The 17,573-nt window shown below is 45.5% G+C and overlaps 1 long non-coding RNA gene across 2 annotated transcripts in view; it reads left to right on the top strand.

The window, feature by feature from the left end:
* LOC146404708 (uncharacterized) overlaps positions 1-17,573 on the top strand; it is a 618,617-nt gene that overhangs the window by 529,915 nt on the left and 71,129 nt on the right. The window lies entirely within an intron of this gene.

Below are 17,573 nucleotides of genomic sequence, written 5' to 3'. Positions count from 1 at the left end.
CCATTTTACAGATGGGGAAACTAAGGTTCAAAGAGACTAGGGATTTGCTAAAGTCACACAGTCTGTGAGTAGTGGAGCCAGAATCTGGGGGGCCAAGGCTGTGCTTTGGGGGAGCCAACAATCTGGATGTTCAGGACATCTGCGCATCGGTTTCAGGAGTGACCACTGCTTGAAGCATATTTATAGTCATCCCTGTTGGGTCTATTGCTAGAAGATGAAGGAAGAGAAAGCAAGAAATCACTATCTTCAAACAGTAGCACAGCTGTCTGCTGGCAAGAGGGCTTTGGAGGCTGGGAAGGGGATCAGTGTGCTGGGGTGCGCACCACTGCCATTTTTTTTTCTTTCTTTTTTTTTTGTCTTTTTGTTATTTCTTTGGGCCGCTTCCGCGGCATATGGAGGTTCCCAGGCTAGGGGTCGAATCGGAGCTGTAGCCATCCGCCTACACCAGAGCCACAGCAACGGGGGATCCGAGCCGCGTCTGCAACCTACACCACAGCTCACGGCAACGCCTGATCGTTAACCCACTGAGCAAGGGCAAGGGCCGAACCCGCAACCTCATGGTTCCTAGTCGGATTCGTTAACCACTGCGCCACGACGGGAACTCCCACCACTGCCATTTTTTGAGGGGGTGGTCAAGAAGGGCTTCACAGAGAAGGGGGCCTTGGAGCAAAGACGGAAAGGGACATGAGGAAGAGAAAGGTGGACACCTGAAGGCTAAGATGAGCATGTTCCTGGGCGAGCGACAGCAAGCGCACTCTTAGATGGAGTTCAGAATGTGCTGGGGCCTCAGGAAGAACAAAAGCTGGGCTGCAGCGAGCACGGAAGCTGCAGCTGCTGCTTAGGGAGCTGAGGTATGAGAGGCCAGGAGAGGGAGGAGACTGTTGCAAAGTTGGTTGCTGAGGGGTTCCCCCTCCCCCCACCCAAGGCGCCCCGTAGGCACCGCACACCTAAGTCTGTTCTGGACAAACCCCCTCTCTGGGGCTCCATCTGTCACGCATATCCCAGGACCTCTCCCCTCAGATGCCACAGGCTTCTTGTCCCCAGCGGGCACACCCGCAACAGCTCCAGAGTCCCGTTTCCTGGGACCCCTTTACTCTCAGAAGATTCCACGAGTTTCTCACCCCCCTCCCAAGAAATCCGTTCTATTCTGAAGCAACAGGGTGCCCATAAGAGCCTTCCTAAGGACTTAAGAAGACAAAAATCAGTAAGAAACTTGAGGACACTTTCGCTTTTCCACTCTGAGACAATGAGCTGATTGAATGGGGCCCGGCCAAGATGGGGGGGAAGGAGATGAGGAAGTGGGGATGGGGTGAGTCATCATCTCAGAAATCTCACACCGCATTGGTTTACAAGATAAGGCTGCCTTCCCCCACATTCTGGGCCCTGAGCTGCTTCAAGATGTGTCCATCTAGACGTCCCTCGGCCTCATGGGTAGAACCCGCAGAAGACAAACCCCGAAGGCGAAGCACTGGCCAAGAGGCCCCGCCTTCCTAGCCCCGCCTTTCCCCGCCCCCCCGCCTTTCCCCGCCCCCCCGCCTTTCCCCGCCCCCCCGCCTTTCCCCGCCCCCCCGCCTTTCCCCGCCCCCCCGCCTTTCCCCGCCCCCCCGCCTTTCCCCGCCCCCCCCGCCTCTCCCCAACTCCGCCCCGCCCCGCCCCCGCCAGTGGTTGTGGAGCCCGTGAGCATCACAGTGGAGAGAGCCCCAGAGCCAAGGTGTCAGAGAGCGCAGAAGCACCTCAGGCCCACCCTTTCCCCCCTCCTCCCTCCTCTTCCCCACGGTCTCTGTTCCCCGCCACCTGAGAACACTGACACCCTTGGGGAAATTACACTAAATTACCAGTTTCTGCCCTTTTCCTCCTAAGGATTCAGGAACCACTGATTAGTCCAATCACAAAATGAGGCTTGCTGTGAAGCTAACATACAATTGCAATGTTTCTTTTTCAACACACCTGAATTTCTAGTTTCATTTTCTTATTTCATTCTAAAGACAGGCTTTAATAATTACGCCTCCATGTTATGAAGAATGTTCAGGGCTTGGGACTTTGCACTGTTTAAGGGGGCACCAGGGGACTCAGGATGACAGAAGGTCCCCAAGCCCACACTCCACCTCCTATTCAATAAGCATGTGCTGAGTGCCTGGTGTGTACCCCAGGCTGCTGGAGGTGCTGGGAAATCAGTTGGCAGATGCCGCAGGGAGCACCTAGGGGAGCCTGGAAGGAAGACCCAACCTGTCTTCCCAGAATTTCCTGATTCCCCAGGTCCTTCTCCCACCCTCTTCTCTCACTTTCAGGAAACATTTCCTCTTCTCAGGCAATGTTAGGCACCCTAAAATAATGGAGTCAGAGCTCCCTTGTGGCTCGGCAGATAGGTTAAGGATCCAGTGTTGTCACTGCAGTAGCTCTGGTTACTGCAATGCCACAAGTTCAATCCCTGGCCCAGGAACTTCCCCATGCTGTTGGCACAGCCAAAAAAATAAATAAATTTTTAAAATAATAGGGAGTTCCCATCTTTGCTCAACAGTAACAAACCCCACTAGTATCCATGAGGATGTGGGTTCAATCCCTGGCCTGGCTCAGTGGGTTAAAACATCCAGCATTGCTGTGGCTCTGGTGTAGACTGCCAGTTGCAGCTCCATTTCAACCCCTAGCCTGGGAACTTCCATAGGCCATGGGTGAGGCCCTAAAAAGACAAAAAAATGAATAAATAAGTAAAAATAAAAGATAATAATAGAGTCTCACTCAGCATCCCTAATGTTAGCATCTTACTTAATCAGAGTCCAATGATCAGAATCAGGAAATTAATGGAGGAGTTCCCGCTGTGGCACAGCGGAAATGAATCTGGCTAGTATCCATGAGGATTTGGGTTCAGTCCTTGGCCTTACTCACCTCAACTCCTGGATCCGGCATGAGCTGTGGTGTAGGACACAGATGCGGCTGGGGTCCTGCGTTGCTGTGGCTGTGGTATAGGTGAGCAGCTGTAGCTATGATTTGACCCCTAGCCTGAGAACTTCCATATGCCGTTTGCGCAGTCCTAAAAAGCAGGAAAGGAAAGGAAAGGAAAGGAGAGAAGGAAGGAAGGAAGGAAGGAAAGAAGGAAGGAAGAAAGAAAAAAAGAAAGAGAAAGAAAGAAAGAAAGAAAGAAAGAAAGAAAGAAAGAAAGAAAGAAAGAAAGAAAGAAATGGAGTTCCCTGGTGGCCTACTGTGGGTTAAGGATCTGGCATTGTCACTGCTGTGGCTTAGGTTGCTGCTGTGGCTTGGGTTCAGTCCCTGGCCCAGGAAATTCTTCATGCTGTTTCTCCTTGACTACAACACTCAGATCACAGAATACTCCACCTCAGGCCACCAAACATGTAGCTTTTCCACATGGAGCAATTCTCTGATTCTCAGGACACCAGCTTGGTGTCCTATGGTTCTTCAGTCCTGACACTGTATCTACCTGGAGGTGGCATTAGAGCCACAAAACTGCGCCCCCCCCCAATTCAGACACTACTTGCAAGTCCAGATGGACATTAGAAGTCTCCTGAAGCTGAGCACAGCTCCCCTAGGACCCAGCAACCCTGGGTCTAGTGCTGCATTCCAGAGAGATGACTGTCCACCAAAGGGCCTGTCCAGGAATGTTCCTGGCACCTTTATTCATATTCGCCAAAGAGCAAAACAACCCAATTTCAAATGTCCATCAACAGAATGAACAGACAAATCTGATGTATTCATACACTTAATCACTACGTTACTCAACAATAAAAAGGAAACAAGGAGTTCCCTGGTGGCCTACCAGTTAAGGACTTGGCATTGTCACTGCTGTGGCTTGGGTTACCACTGTGGCTTGGGTTCAATCCCCGGCCCAGGAACTTCTGCATGCCACCTGGCATGCTTAAAAAAAAAAGAAATAAAGAAAGTAACAAGTGCTGAGATCTAATATTGTAGGATTCCATTTAGGTAACAATCTAGAAAAGGCAAAAATAATTTTTGATGAAAAAAGTCAACAGAACCTTCTGGGGTGATAGGAATGTTGTATACCTCGATCAGAGTGGTGACTCTGGGAGTGTGTACATGTGTAAAATATTATCAAGCTGTACGCTTACAATAGCACTCATATGCACTTCACTTATGTATGTTTTACTTCAAAATTTGTTTAGAAATTCTCATTGTGAGTTCCCGTTGTGCCTCAGTGGCTTATGAACCTGACTAGCATCCATGAGGACACAGGTTCCATCCCGAACCTCACTCAGTGAGTTAAAGGATCCAGCGTTGCCGTGAGCTGTGGTGTAGGTTGCAGATGTGGCTCAGATCCCGAGTTGCTGTGGCTGTGATGTAGGCCAGTGGCTATAGCTCTGATTCGACCCCTAGCCTGGGAACTTCCATATGCTGTGGGCATGGCCCTAAAAAGACAAAAGACAAAAAAAAAAAAAAAAAAAAAAGCCACACTTATTGAATTGTCACTGAAATGCCACCCAGCCTCACCTGCTCCATCTTGGCCATACAAAGGCCAGGCTGCTACCAGAGCCCCCACTGTCCTACTGTGGGTTCTCTTGTACATTGACAGGGCCCAAGCACAATGGCCATGTGGAAAGTACCATGGTTCAGGGAAGACAAACAGCTTCATTTCCCTGCCGGCAGCAGAACAGGATGAAGTCCTATCACAATGAGGGGAAGTACAGCTAATTCACAATTGAGACTATTAATGGAAAGCTATTTATTAATTACCCATATGGCAATGGTGAGTCCCAACCATGTAAAGGAGTTTAGACATTGGGTTGCTGATTTCTGTGATATACAAAGGCAGTGTTCTTATTCACTTTAATTCAGCATGTGTTTTTTGAGCACCCAGTGAGCTCCTCTCACTGTACTAGTCTTATGGAAGCTGTAAAAGATATGAGCTAATTAACTATAAAAGAGCAGAGTGGGAGTTCCTGTCTTGGTGCAGTGGTTAACGAATCCGACTAGGAACCATGAGGTTGCAGGTTCGGTCCCTGGCCTTGCTCAGTGGGTTAAGGATCTGATGTTACCGTTAGCTTTGGTGTGGGTCCCAGACATGGCTCGGATCCCGCGTTGCTGTGGCTGTGGTGTAGGCCAGTGGCTACAGCTCTGGTTCGACCCCTAGCCTGGGAACCTCCATATGCCAAGGGAGCGGCTCAAGAAAAGGCAAAAAGACAAAAAACAAAACAAACAAACAAACAACAACAAAAAAGGCAGAGTGAAGTAAATGCTAAAGAGAAGTGTAAGCAAAGCACGATGGGAAGTTACATGAAGGAGTTATTAACTCTGGAGAGGAGGCTGCTTCATGGGGAAGAAGCACTTGAAGACCAGAGGAGAAAGAATGGGAGCAGGGCTTTCTTAACAGAAGGAGAGGAATGCATAGTGATACCACAGCATGTTCAATGGAGGGAAAGGCAATGGTTCAGTGAAAATGGAAGAAGCCTCAAAATTAGCCTAAAAAGGTAAGTTGAGATCTTTATCCAATAGACAGTTGAGAGCCACTGAAGATTTGAAGTTGGGGCAAAGTGATAGCATGTATTTGACAGCATGTGAAAGAGGTTGTAGCACACCTCTACCCACCATTATCATCACCACCACCACCATCACTGCCATTACTAAAGTCTCCGCCTCCACCACCACCATTGTCACCACCACCATCACCACCACCAACACTTCCACCACCATCACCATCATCACCATCACCACCATTTCCATCACCGTTACCAAAGTTACCAACAACACCGTTACTGCCATCATCACTATGACCACCACTTCCACTTCCACTATCACCATCACCAAATTCACCATCACCAAAATTACCACCACGAACATCACCACCATCACTATCATCATCACCATGACCACTACTTCCACCATCACCGCCACCGCTACCAACACAATTACCACTTCCATCATCACCACCACCACCACCTCTACCACTGCTCATCCTTTTCTATCCTGCCTTCTTCATGGCCAGTGGAAGCCCAGTTGTATTTAGATATAAAGCAGTTGATGAGCTTCAAGGGGCACAGCCCCAGGAGTGGGGCTTGATTACATAAACCTAAGTCACCCAAGAGTCCAAGGGTTCAGCATTATAGAAATTTGTGAGATTGTTTTGTTTCAGTTTGATCGTCACAAAGATTAGGGGACATGGTTGACAGTTCATGGACAAGTACCAGGAATGCTTGACATCCTACAATTCGTAGGGAAATCCCACACACCAAAGATTTGCCCTGTGCCCTGCATGACATTTTTTAAATTATATTTTAAAAGTATAACTATATATAGAAAAATGCACAGATCATAAGTATACAACACAATTGTATCAGTGTTCATCTGAAGCTGCTGGCTTTAAGGTAATGCTACATACAGATCAAAGTGTATACTGATTTTTTATGTGCAGAATATTTTTGTGCCCATAATATTAGTTTTTGATAGGTTGTGCTACAGTAACAAACAACTCCAAAAATCTCAGAGACTTACATCCATATACACATCGTTTGAAGCTCTTCTCCTGTTCTACTTGTCTTTTTCATTTTAAGAGCCAGGCTAAAGGAGCAGCCCTATCTGAGGCATGCTGTTGTCGTGGAAGAAGGAAAGAGGAACGGCAGAGCCATGCGATGGCTTTTCAAACTCTTCTGAGCTATGACACTTCCATTCGCATTACATTGACCAGAGCTAATCATAAAGCAAGCCCGACATCACTTGGGTGAGGAAAGGCGAAACCTATGTCATCAGGCCAGGATGTATAATTCTCATATATAGGGAAGGCAAGAAATAATTTGGAGTCATAATACAATTCACTATATATATTGAAATGCACATGTGTATGATTTTTTGTGAATTATTTTTCTTTATTTCACCTTTATATTCCAATGAGGACTTGTATTGATTCATTTTTCAAGTATGTGTGTGGATAGATTATATTATCTTTGATTTTTGTTTTAGGAAATTGGAGCGCTATAAAATATTTACACAAAAGGAGATTTGGGTTCTAAAATGTTGAGAACCAGTGGTCTGAGCCAATCATGGTAATTTCATTACCCTGTAGTGATTGACTTAAGAGTAGGTATGAGTTGCAATTCTGGCCAAGGAGAGGAAGTCTGCTGGGGGACTTCTGGGAAGATTGTAATTGTCCTTTAAGGACATAAGGAAAAGTTTCATATGTCATTGTGTGAGGATATGATGCTTGAAAAGTGACAGTCACCTTGAAGCCACAAAAGGCAATGCCATGATGCTAAGTGTGGAAAGGTGAAATGAATCTGAGTATCTGCTGAGCTCTCGAGCTGCTGAGTTTTCCTAAAAGAGTCTTATCTTTGAACTTTCTGTTATTGTTTTTTTGTTTTGTTTTGTTTTTGTTTTTTTGTCTTTTTGCTATTTCTTTGGGCCGCTTCCGTGGCATATGGAGGTTCCCAGGCTAGGGGTCGAATCGGAGATGGAGCCACCGGCCTACACCACAGCTCACGGCAATGCTGGATCGTTAACCCACTGAGCAAGGGCAGGGATCGAACCCGCAACCTCATGGTTCCTAGTCAGATTCGTTAACCACTGCACCACGATGGGAACTCCTGTTATTGTTGAAATAATACATTTTGCATATATTTAGGAAATCTGTAGTTGAGTTTTCTGTCCCTGGTAGTCAAAAGTATTCTACAGTGGTCACCTGGAATGAGAGGACTCTGAGGGCAGAGACGAGGGTTTGGAGGCTATTGTAATAGTCCGGGCAAGAGGTAATGAGGACTTAAATGAGGGAAAGACCTGCAGGTAAGTCTCTAACAACCGGCTCTCAGCTCAAGGTGGAGGCGGGTAGGAGCTAACTTTGTAGCATTCGCCAATTTCTATACGGAGAGTGTTGCCAATTTCGAGCTGCCAACAGCTTAACCAACAGCTTGCCTGCCTTCTGAAACTTAGCAATTGGATCTTTGCAGGCTGGTGCCAGATAGCTTCAGCACACCACCGGCTGTGGAGATAGGCAGTCAGTGCAGGTACAAAAGATTATGCAGAGACAGAATGAGTAAGACTTCAGATTATGTGGGCAATTACAGAAGCTGTACTCTGACAAACAAGCCAACAGAATCAAACGTGTGCTGGACTATGTGCCTTCATTTCCGTGCTTCGAGAGTGGAAGACCAAGAGTTCCTGTTGTGGCTCAGTGGTTAAGAACTGGACTAGTATCCCTGAGGAAGCCGGTTCAACTCCTGACCTCACTCAGTGGGTTAAGGATCCAGTGTTGCTGCAAGCTGTGGGACGGGTCGCAGATGTGGCTCAGATCTGGCATTGCTGTGGCTGTTGTGTAGGCCAGCAGCTGCAGCTCCAATTCAACCCCTAGCCTGGGAACTTCCATATGCCACAGGTACAGCCCTAAAAAGGAAAAAAAAAAAAAAAATAGTGGAAGACCAATAACCAGAGCATTCCCCAGAAAGTACATTGAGAGACACAGCATTGCTTGTGAGAGCCATTTTACAGTCCCCAAGTAAGTATATAAGTTAGTTTTATGGCCAACACATTGTATGGAGATACAATAAAACGAGGCCAGGTTAAAGTGGATATCTCTGGCACTGAGCCCTGAGGAGGGCAGAGTGACTTGCAAAACATCACAGCATCCTAGAACCTACATCAGGCAAAACCCTGGAATCTGGAGTTCCTGCCATGGCGCAACGGGATCTGCGGTGTCTCTGCAGCACCAGAATGCAGGTTCAATCTCCAGCCCCACACAGTGGGTGAAAGGCTCTGGCATCACCACAGCTGCCACATAAGTCACAACTGCGAGTCCAATCTGATCCCTGGCCATGGAACTCCATATGCCGCCTGTGACCAAAAAAGAAAAAAAAATAAAAAAACAAAACCCTGGAAGCTGACACCAGTGGCGGTCTGGGTGGAAGAACACAGTGGGAGGAAAGTAGGCCCATTGGCCAGAATCAACAAGCTGTTAGGGCCAGTCAAAGAGGAGATGCTGTAGTTTATTAATCAATCCATGCTCTCTCCATTTATTGAACCACAATTTATTAAGCATCTGTTAATTACTGGGTCCTAGGCTACATATGCACAGGATAAACAAAATGGATTTCCTGAACCTCATTCTCTCGAAGATAAGATGAACGGGAAACCTAGATTAACGACAAAATAAGGGATCATGGAATTCTGTGTTCTAATTTAAAACTAAAAGGGCAGTAGTCTTATTTTTCTTATCTCCCCAGTGAAATTCAGAAGACTGAACCCCTAACACTGAAAGATGTCTATTTTTGGCTCAGCCCTGGTGGTTTTCAGCATTTATTCTGAATTTCTGTAGCACTCACTTCTATCTCTGTATTGCTAAATTAATGTGTTTCATAGAAATCAATAAAATCAGAAGGACTCTGTTATTGGTGAGGAGATAAAATCCATTGGTTCCATGAATGCACTGAAACCACAGCTAAGAGTATTTTCTACAATGCAGAGAAATCCTGTTTTCTAGGAAGGTGATTCTGCCCAGAAAAATTCTCACTCTTGTATAAAGGCAGCCCCAAGATCTGCATCTGAGGCATCCGTGGCTAAAAAGGACTTATTCTTTGAGTTGCTTTTTTTGTCCAAATGTTATCTCCTGCCAAGCCCGCCTTTCCTTTGTTTCCTGATACTCAGATGCCAGGTTATTTGATGTGGCTTGTTCTTAGAAAAAAAAAAAAATCAGTAGAGTGCATAATCAATCATTATCACAAGGATTATTTGGTTTTTATTTTTAAAAATCCAACCTGGGAGTTCCCTAGTGGCTCAGGGGGTTTAAGGACCAGGGGGTGTCACTGCTGTGGCTTAGGTCACTGCTGTGGCACAGATTCACACCCTGGCCTGGGAACTTCTGTGTGCTGTAGATGTGGCACAAAATAAAATAAAATAAAATAAAATAAAATAAAATAAAATAAAATAAAATAACAAACAAACAAACCCTGGCTTAAGCATAAAGGATTTATTTACTCACATGGATGAGGAATACAGGGAGTAGGTTCTGCTTTAGGTGTGCTAATGTGAAGAGAGTCAAATGATCTCATGAGACTTGGTTTCTCCCTCTCCATCTCTCACCTCAAACTTTCTCATTCTCGAGCTGACCCTCCTCCCTTATGGTGATAATACAGCTGCTAGAGCCCAAAACTTACATTCCTCCCAGGTCTAAGAACACCAGAGAGAGTTCCCGTCGTGGTGCAGTGGAAACGAATCCGACTGGGAACCATGAGGTTGCAGGTTCGATCCCTGGCCTCGCTCAGTGCGTTAAGGATCCGGTGTTGCCATGAGCTGTGGTGTAGGTTGCAGACGTTGCTCAGATCTGGTGTTGCTATGGCTGTGGTGTAGGCTGGCAGCTTCAGCTCTGATTCGACCCCTAGCCTGGGAACCTCCGTATGGCACAGGGGCAGCCCTCAAAAGACAAAAAGACCCCCCCAAAAAAAACACTAGAGAAGAGAGAACTTCTCTTCAACCAGTTTAAACAAAAACCCTGGCCCTAACTTGCAATAGCATGAATTAGGTCATGTGTCCACTCCTGATGCCATCACACTGACCAAGATAAGAGAAGGCAGAGCTTGGTTTCAAACTAGGTCATATGTTATCCCTGGAGTTAGGGGATGGGTCAGCTTCACTAGAATCACAGGGACATCACATGGAGGAGTATATGTCTGAACAAAATCAGAGACAATTACTAAGAACAGGGTAAATGGATATGAGCAACCAAGCCCATCAATATCTACCAAGGTCATGTGCTAAACTGGAGTATAAAGGTCTCATTTTAACCTCTTAATCCCTGGGGACTGTAGGAGCTACTGTGAGTCTGATCCTGGTCCAATTGGAGCTGCAGATGTGAACTGGTAGAGAAAACCCTGGAGTTTCCTGGTGGATCAGCGGGTTGTGGATCCGGCATTGTCACTTCTGTGCTGTGGGTTCAATCTCTGGCCCAGGAATTTCTCCATGCCACAGGCATGGCCAGAAAAAAAAAAGAAAAGAAAACCTAACTTCTCTGTCACCACAGCCCTATTTCCAATGTCCCTGCCAAAAACCAGAGCAGGGGCAAAGGTCCTTATATTCAAGACAGAAAGACAGGGAGACACACATACACACCCAAACACACACACACACATCCCCTGTGTACATACATATGTGTGCATCTGTGTGTGCATGTATAGAGATTTTTTGGGTTTTATTTTTAAAGAATTTTTTTTTATGGCCACACCCATGGCATATGGAAGTTTCCAGGCCAGGAACTGAATCTGAGCCACAGCTGCAAAACTATGCCAAAGCTGTGGCAATGTCGGGTCCTTTAACCCAGTGCACCAGACCCTAACCTTTGCAGCTACCCGAGCCACTGTGGTAATCCACCGTGCCACAGCGGGAACTCCCAAAGAGAGAGGTTTGAGGAACTGGCTCACGGGATTATGGGGCTGGTGAAAGCAAAATCCGCAGAGCAGGTCAGTAGACTGGAAAATCAGGCAGTTCTTCCACATTAGAAGCTTAAAGCAGAATTCTGTCTTCTCCAGGAAACCTCAACTTTTGCACTTAAAGCTTTCAACTGATTGAACGAGACACACCCATTTTATGGCAAGTAGTCTCCTTTACTTCAAGTCAACTGACTGTAAACATGAATCACATCTGCAAAATACCTCCACATAGAGATTGCATTTGACCAAATAACTGAGCATCATAGACTAGTCAAGTGGACACAAGAAATTAACCATCACAGTGCTTGAGGCTACTTACCCAGTTCTTCCTCACATCACCCAGATCCCAGCAGGCACTGTCTCCCTGGATCTGGGCACTGGTCCATGCCATGCCAAGCCCGGCCAGCAGCAAGGCACACCCAGTGCAGAAGCCTGGCTCCCACACCCACCCAGGGCCAGGAAAAGAACTATATGCTGGATGGTGGAGCAGAAAGCTGAGAAGAGCCTGAGACCCTTGAGCCACTATACCACGTTTGCATTGGCTACTTCCAGACTTCATCTCTGTAAAACAAAAAACAAAGAAAATACAACTCACTTAAGAAAAGATGGAGTTCCTGTCATGGCACAGCGGAAACAAATCCAACTAGGAACCATGAGGTGGCAGGTTCGATCCCTGGCCTCGCTCAGTGGGTTAAAGATCCAGCATTGCCTTGAGCTGTGGTGTAGGTTGAAGATGCGGCTCGGATCTGGTGTTGCTGTGGCTGTGGTGTAGGCCGGCGGCTGCAGCTCCAATTGGACCCCTAGCCTGGGAACCTCCATATGCCATGGGTGCAGCCCTAAAAAGACAAAGAGACAAAAAAAAAAAAAAAAAGAAAGAAAAAAAGAAAAGGAAGATGATTAACAAAGAACTAAACAAGGAAGGATTTTTTCAAAATGAAGCATAGGATTTCTCACTGTGGCTCAATGGGATCTGTGGCATCACTGCAGTTCCAGAACTCAGGCTCAGTCCTGGCAACTACAACGTGCATCTGCCTGGGAACTCCATATGCCACAGGGTGGCCAAAAAAAAATTAAAAATATAAATAAAGAAAGAAAAGTAAAGCATAATTCAAGATGATAAAAATAAGACTAAGGAGATTTTCTTGCCATAAATAAATTAGTTTTTAAAAACCTTCTAAAAGACTCCCAGATTGGGCCAAAACAGTTTTCAATTATATTTATATTTATATTTATACTTATATTTATACTTATATTTACATACGTTTTTGGCCACACTCAAGGCATGTAAAAGTTCCTGAGCCAGGAATCAAACCCACGCCTCAGCTGTAACCAGAGCCACAGCAGTGACAATGCTGGATCTTTAACCCACTGAGCCATAAGGGAACTCCTTCAATTATATTTTTTCAGAAAAGGTACATCAGCATCAGTTCTTTTTAGATTTATTATAGTTGATTTACATCATTCTGTCATTTTCTGCTGCATAGCAAAGTGACCCAATCATACACTTATACACATTCTTTTTGTTTTTATTTTTTTCTTTATTATTATTTTTTTGGGGGGGTTCACGGCCGCACCTGAGACATATTGAGGTTCCCAGGCTAGGGGTCAAATCGGAGCTACAGCTGCCGGCCTACACCACAGCCATAGCAGCACCAGATCCTAGCCAAGTCTGCAACCTACACCACAGCTCACGGCAACGCCAGATCCTTAACCCACTGAGTGAGGCCCCGGATAGAACCCGCCACCTCACGGTTCCTAGTCAGATTTGTTTCTGCTGCCACACAACGGGAACTCCCACATTCTTTTTCTAATATTATCTTTCATTATGTTCTATCACAAGAGACTGGATATAGTTCCCTGTGCTGTACAGCAGGACCTCATTGTTTATCCATTTTAAATGAAATAGTTGGCATCTATTAATCCCAAACTCCCAGAGGAACAGTTTTCGGAAAGATTAGTGTGTTAATAAACAAAATAAAATTCAAGCCAGAAAACAGTAAACAATTAAAGAATGTTGTTTAGTATTGCCGCTATCTGAAAAACATTCTTAAATTTTTATGCACTGAATAAACATCTCTCTCTGTCTCTGTCTCTGTCTCTGTCTCTCTCTCTCTCTCACACACACACACACACACACACATACATGTGCGTGCATATTGTTACCACTTAGAAGAGTGCCAGGCCCAGATGGTCTCACAGATGATTTCTTTCAAAGCTGCAAGAAAGCAGTAACTTCAATACCTCATAATTTGTTTCAGTAGCTAGAAAAAGACATATGCCTACCAAAACATTTTACAAAGCCAAAATGATCCTGAAAACAAAATCTACTATGAACATTTTTGCAAAATTATAAATAAAATAGCAGCAAAATTGTCAGGAAGTATAATAAATACAACTACAATATTGCTAATTAAAGTTCATTATAAGAATGCAAGGATATTTCAATATCAGGAAATCTATTGTTAGCACATAAGTTGGTAAAAGGAAAAAATATATATGTTTATTTGGATATGAGCCCAAAAGTTTGGATTTTTTAAAGCTCTTGGTAAACTAATAATAGATAAAATCTGTCTTCTTTTTTTTTTTTTTCCCATCTTTTTAAGGCAGCACCCGCAGCACATGGAAGTTCTCAGGCTAGGGGTTGAATCAGAGCTACAGCTGCCAGCCTCACCACAGCCACGGCAACACTAGATCCCAGCCGTGTCTGCGACCTATACCACAGCTCACGACAACACCAGATCCTTAACCCACTGAGCAAGGCCAGGGATCGAACCCAAATCCTCATGGATGAATACTAACCAGTCTCGTTACCACAAGCCATGACAGGAACTTGGATAAAGTCTTTCTTAATAGGATTGAAACTATCTGGTTTATACCAACAGCCAATATCTAATTTCATGGTGACACATTAGAGTAATTCCCTTGAAAATCAGGAAAGAGATAAGGTTGTAAATTAGCCCCACTGCATTTTAACTTTGTTCTGAAAATCCTAACTCTCACCATGAAAAAGAAATAAGAGGCATTATTATGGAAATGAAAAGGGGAAAATATCATTATTACAAATAATATAATTAGGCAATTTAAGACTCAGCAAATAAATATTAGAATCAATGAGAGGTTTTGATTAGGTTCTTTAGATCAGAAAAGAAACATAAATCAATTGCAGCAATAATGAGTTAGAATCTATAAAGAAAAAAAATGTCATTCATAAAGTTTAAAAAAACCCTTAAAACCCTAGCAGATTCTGTTTTCAACAAACTCTGGCTGACTGTATTTTTTTTAAGTTCTTAACAACAGTAAATCCCATCTCACATGCTCCTCCCTAGTGTGTCCTGGCCACTCCCCAGTAAGACGCGGGGTCCAGGTCCCAAGCCCCTGAATACAGGCTGGCCTTGTGACTTGCTTTGAACAAATGGAATTCAGCTGAATTCTGAGGCTGAGCCAGAAAAGGTCATGTCTGTTTCCCTTGGGATGCCTGCTCCCATCCATATGCCAAGTAAGATGTCCCATCCTCCGAGGGCACCAGGTTAGAGGGGCCACTCTTAGCACTTCACCCACAGTCCCCTACCACTGCAGCTGAGCCCAGCCTTCCAGCATCCCCACCAAGGGGCCAGATATGTGAAGACACCACCTTGAAACTTCTAGACCACCCCATTTGCTAGCTGAGTACCACAAAGTGACCTCGGTTGGCGCCACAAGAAGCAGAATTGCCCAGTTGAACCTGCTCGAACTCCTGACCCACAGCATGCAAAATGGCGCAGCCACCATGGAAAACAGCTTGGGGATTTCTCCAAAAGATAAACATAGAACTATATTAAGACCCAGCAATTCCATTTCTACGTACATATCCAAAAGGACTGAGAGTAGAACTTGAACAGATGTTTGCACACTCATGGTCACTGCAGCTTTATTCACAATAGCCAAAAGTTGGAAACAACCCTAGGGTCCATCAGCAAATGAATGGATAAATAAAATATTCTATAGGCATACAATGGAATACTATTCAGCCATTAAAAGGGATGAAGGAGTTCCCTGGTGGCCCACTGGTTAAGGACTGCCTTGTCACTGCTATAGCTCAGGTCACTGCTGTGGCTCAGTTTCGATCCCTGGCCCAGGAACTTCACATGCCAGAGGCATGGCCAAAAAAAAAAAAAAAGGAATGAAATTGTGATACACACTTCAACACCGACAGACAATGAAGACCATCATGCTTAGTGAAATAAGCCAGACACAGAAGGACAAACATTATATAAGGTACCTAGAATAGGCAAAATCACAGAGACAGAAAGTAGAACAGAGGTTACCAGGGGCTGGGAGAAAGTCTGGGGAGAAAGAAGAGTGGAGAGTTATTGTTGATAGGTACAGATTTTTGCTGGGGATGATGAAAAACTTTTAGGTATAGATAGTGGTAATGGTTACAAAATACTTTGAACATATTTAATATCACTCAACTGCACACTTAAAAATGGTTAAAATGGGGAGTTCACTTCATAGCTCCTTGATCAACGAACCCAACTAGGATCCCGCGTTACTGTGGCTGTGGCCGTGGCCGGCAGCTGTAGCTCCTATTCCACCCCTAGCCTGGGAACTTCCATAAGCCAAGGTTTGGCCCTAAAAAGCAAAAAAAAAAAAAAAAAAAAAAAGTTAAAACAGGAAATTCTACCTTATGCACAATTTACCACAATCTTTAAAAAAATTTCCCTGATCTACACACCACAGGAGATACAGCAAAGTAGTTGTTTTAAGCCCCTAGTTTTGGAGTCATTTGTTAAGCAACAGCAAACCAGAACAAAATATGTTTAAGAAAATATTCAGCAAAAAATGTACAGAACACCACCCAAAACTCTACTGGTGGAAACTGAGTAAGATTTGAATAAGATGGGAGATAAATTAGTCAGAGATCTCTAGTCCGGACCTTGAGAGAAACTGAAAGTCCTGTCACTTCCTCCCTCTTCTCTTCTTTTGGGGTCAGTCCACAAAATCTCTCCTTCATTGGTCTTTAGAACCTTCCCCACCCCACCTCTCCCCCAACCTCTCCCCCAACACCTGCCGGCGTCATTCCCTTCTGCTCTGCTCACCAACACACCTGTCACCCAGGACATCATTTGTACCAAGGGATGATTGCCCCACTACAATCTTTATCAAACTCCTAAATAAAATAAACACTTATAATGATGTCCTCATAGAAATGAAATAAAGACATCTTTAGAAAAAGTTGCTCTTTTTATTAAGCTGTAAAAAACAGTGTTCTTGGAGTTCCCGTCGTGGCACAGTGGCTAACGAATCCGACTAGGAACCATGAGGTTGCAGGTTCGATCCCTGGCCTTGCTCAGTGGATCAACAATTGGGCGTTGCCCTGAGCTGTGGTGTAGGCTGCAGATGCAGCTGGGATCCAGCATTTGCTGTGGCTCTGGCTTAGGCCAGTAGCTACAGCTCCGATTCGACCCCTAGCCTGGGAACTCCATATGCCGCGGGAGCGGCCCTAGAAAAGGCAAAAAGAGGAAAAACAAAACAGTGTTCTTACTAGACACGAAGCAAGTCTGTAGGTGCTTCATTCCCACACCACAGACCACCCTCTTCCAAACAGATTGCTGCCTAGTCCCCTCTTTTCAGAAATTCGAGCAGCCTTACTTATTATTGACACAAGGCAGATGAAGGACCCTTTAGCCAAGGCTGTTCCACCTCCCCTGGAGGTGCCAGGCTGTCAGAAGCCCTCCCTTGGCTGATGGCAGTACCCACCCCCACCCCACCCCTGCCTTCTGCTCAGAGGCTCAGGGAGCTAAGGGAGATCTTGCCAGAACCTCTTGGTTACACTCTGGGGCGGGGCGGGGCGGGGGTGGGGGTGCTGTTTGCCTGGCTGACCCAGATGCCAGGTTTAGTCCATGGCTTCCCCAAGCCCAGATGCCACAGGTGGATCCAGGGCAGGTCTAGGCAAGTGGGACTCTCAGGGCTGTTATTTTCCACTCCAGCATCATGAGAGAGTCTGATGACTCAGGTAGCAATGTCTTGAGTCAATACCGAACACGTGGGACGGAACTGAGCCGCAGGGGGCTCAAGATCAGCCATGGGGTAGAATGGAGTGGGACGCACCCCCAACGCCGGCCTCTACTGTACTCAGGGGTCCAGGGCCAAGTGGAGCAAAGAGCCAAGAGCGCCGCCCACGCGTGCGCACACCTGCCTCCCTGGTCCTCATCCGCAGACGAA

This window comes from Sus scrofa, chromosome 3 (genome assembly GCF_054392235.1).
Source record: "Sus scrofa isolate SSC_HxYL_T2T_F1_AM1 chromosome 3, Sscrofa_HxYL_maternal_Yorkshire_Landrace_v2.0, whole genome shotgun sequence".
NCBI classification, from domain to species: Eukaryota; Metazoa; Chordata; class Mammalia; order Artiodactyla; family Suidae; genus Sus; species Sus scrofa.
The sequence above is the reverse complement of the archived record's forward strand: the minus strand, read 5'-3'. Positions and strand labels throughout refer to the sequence as shown.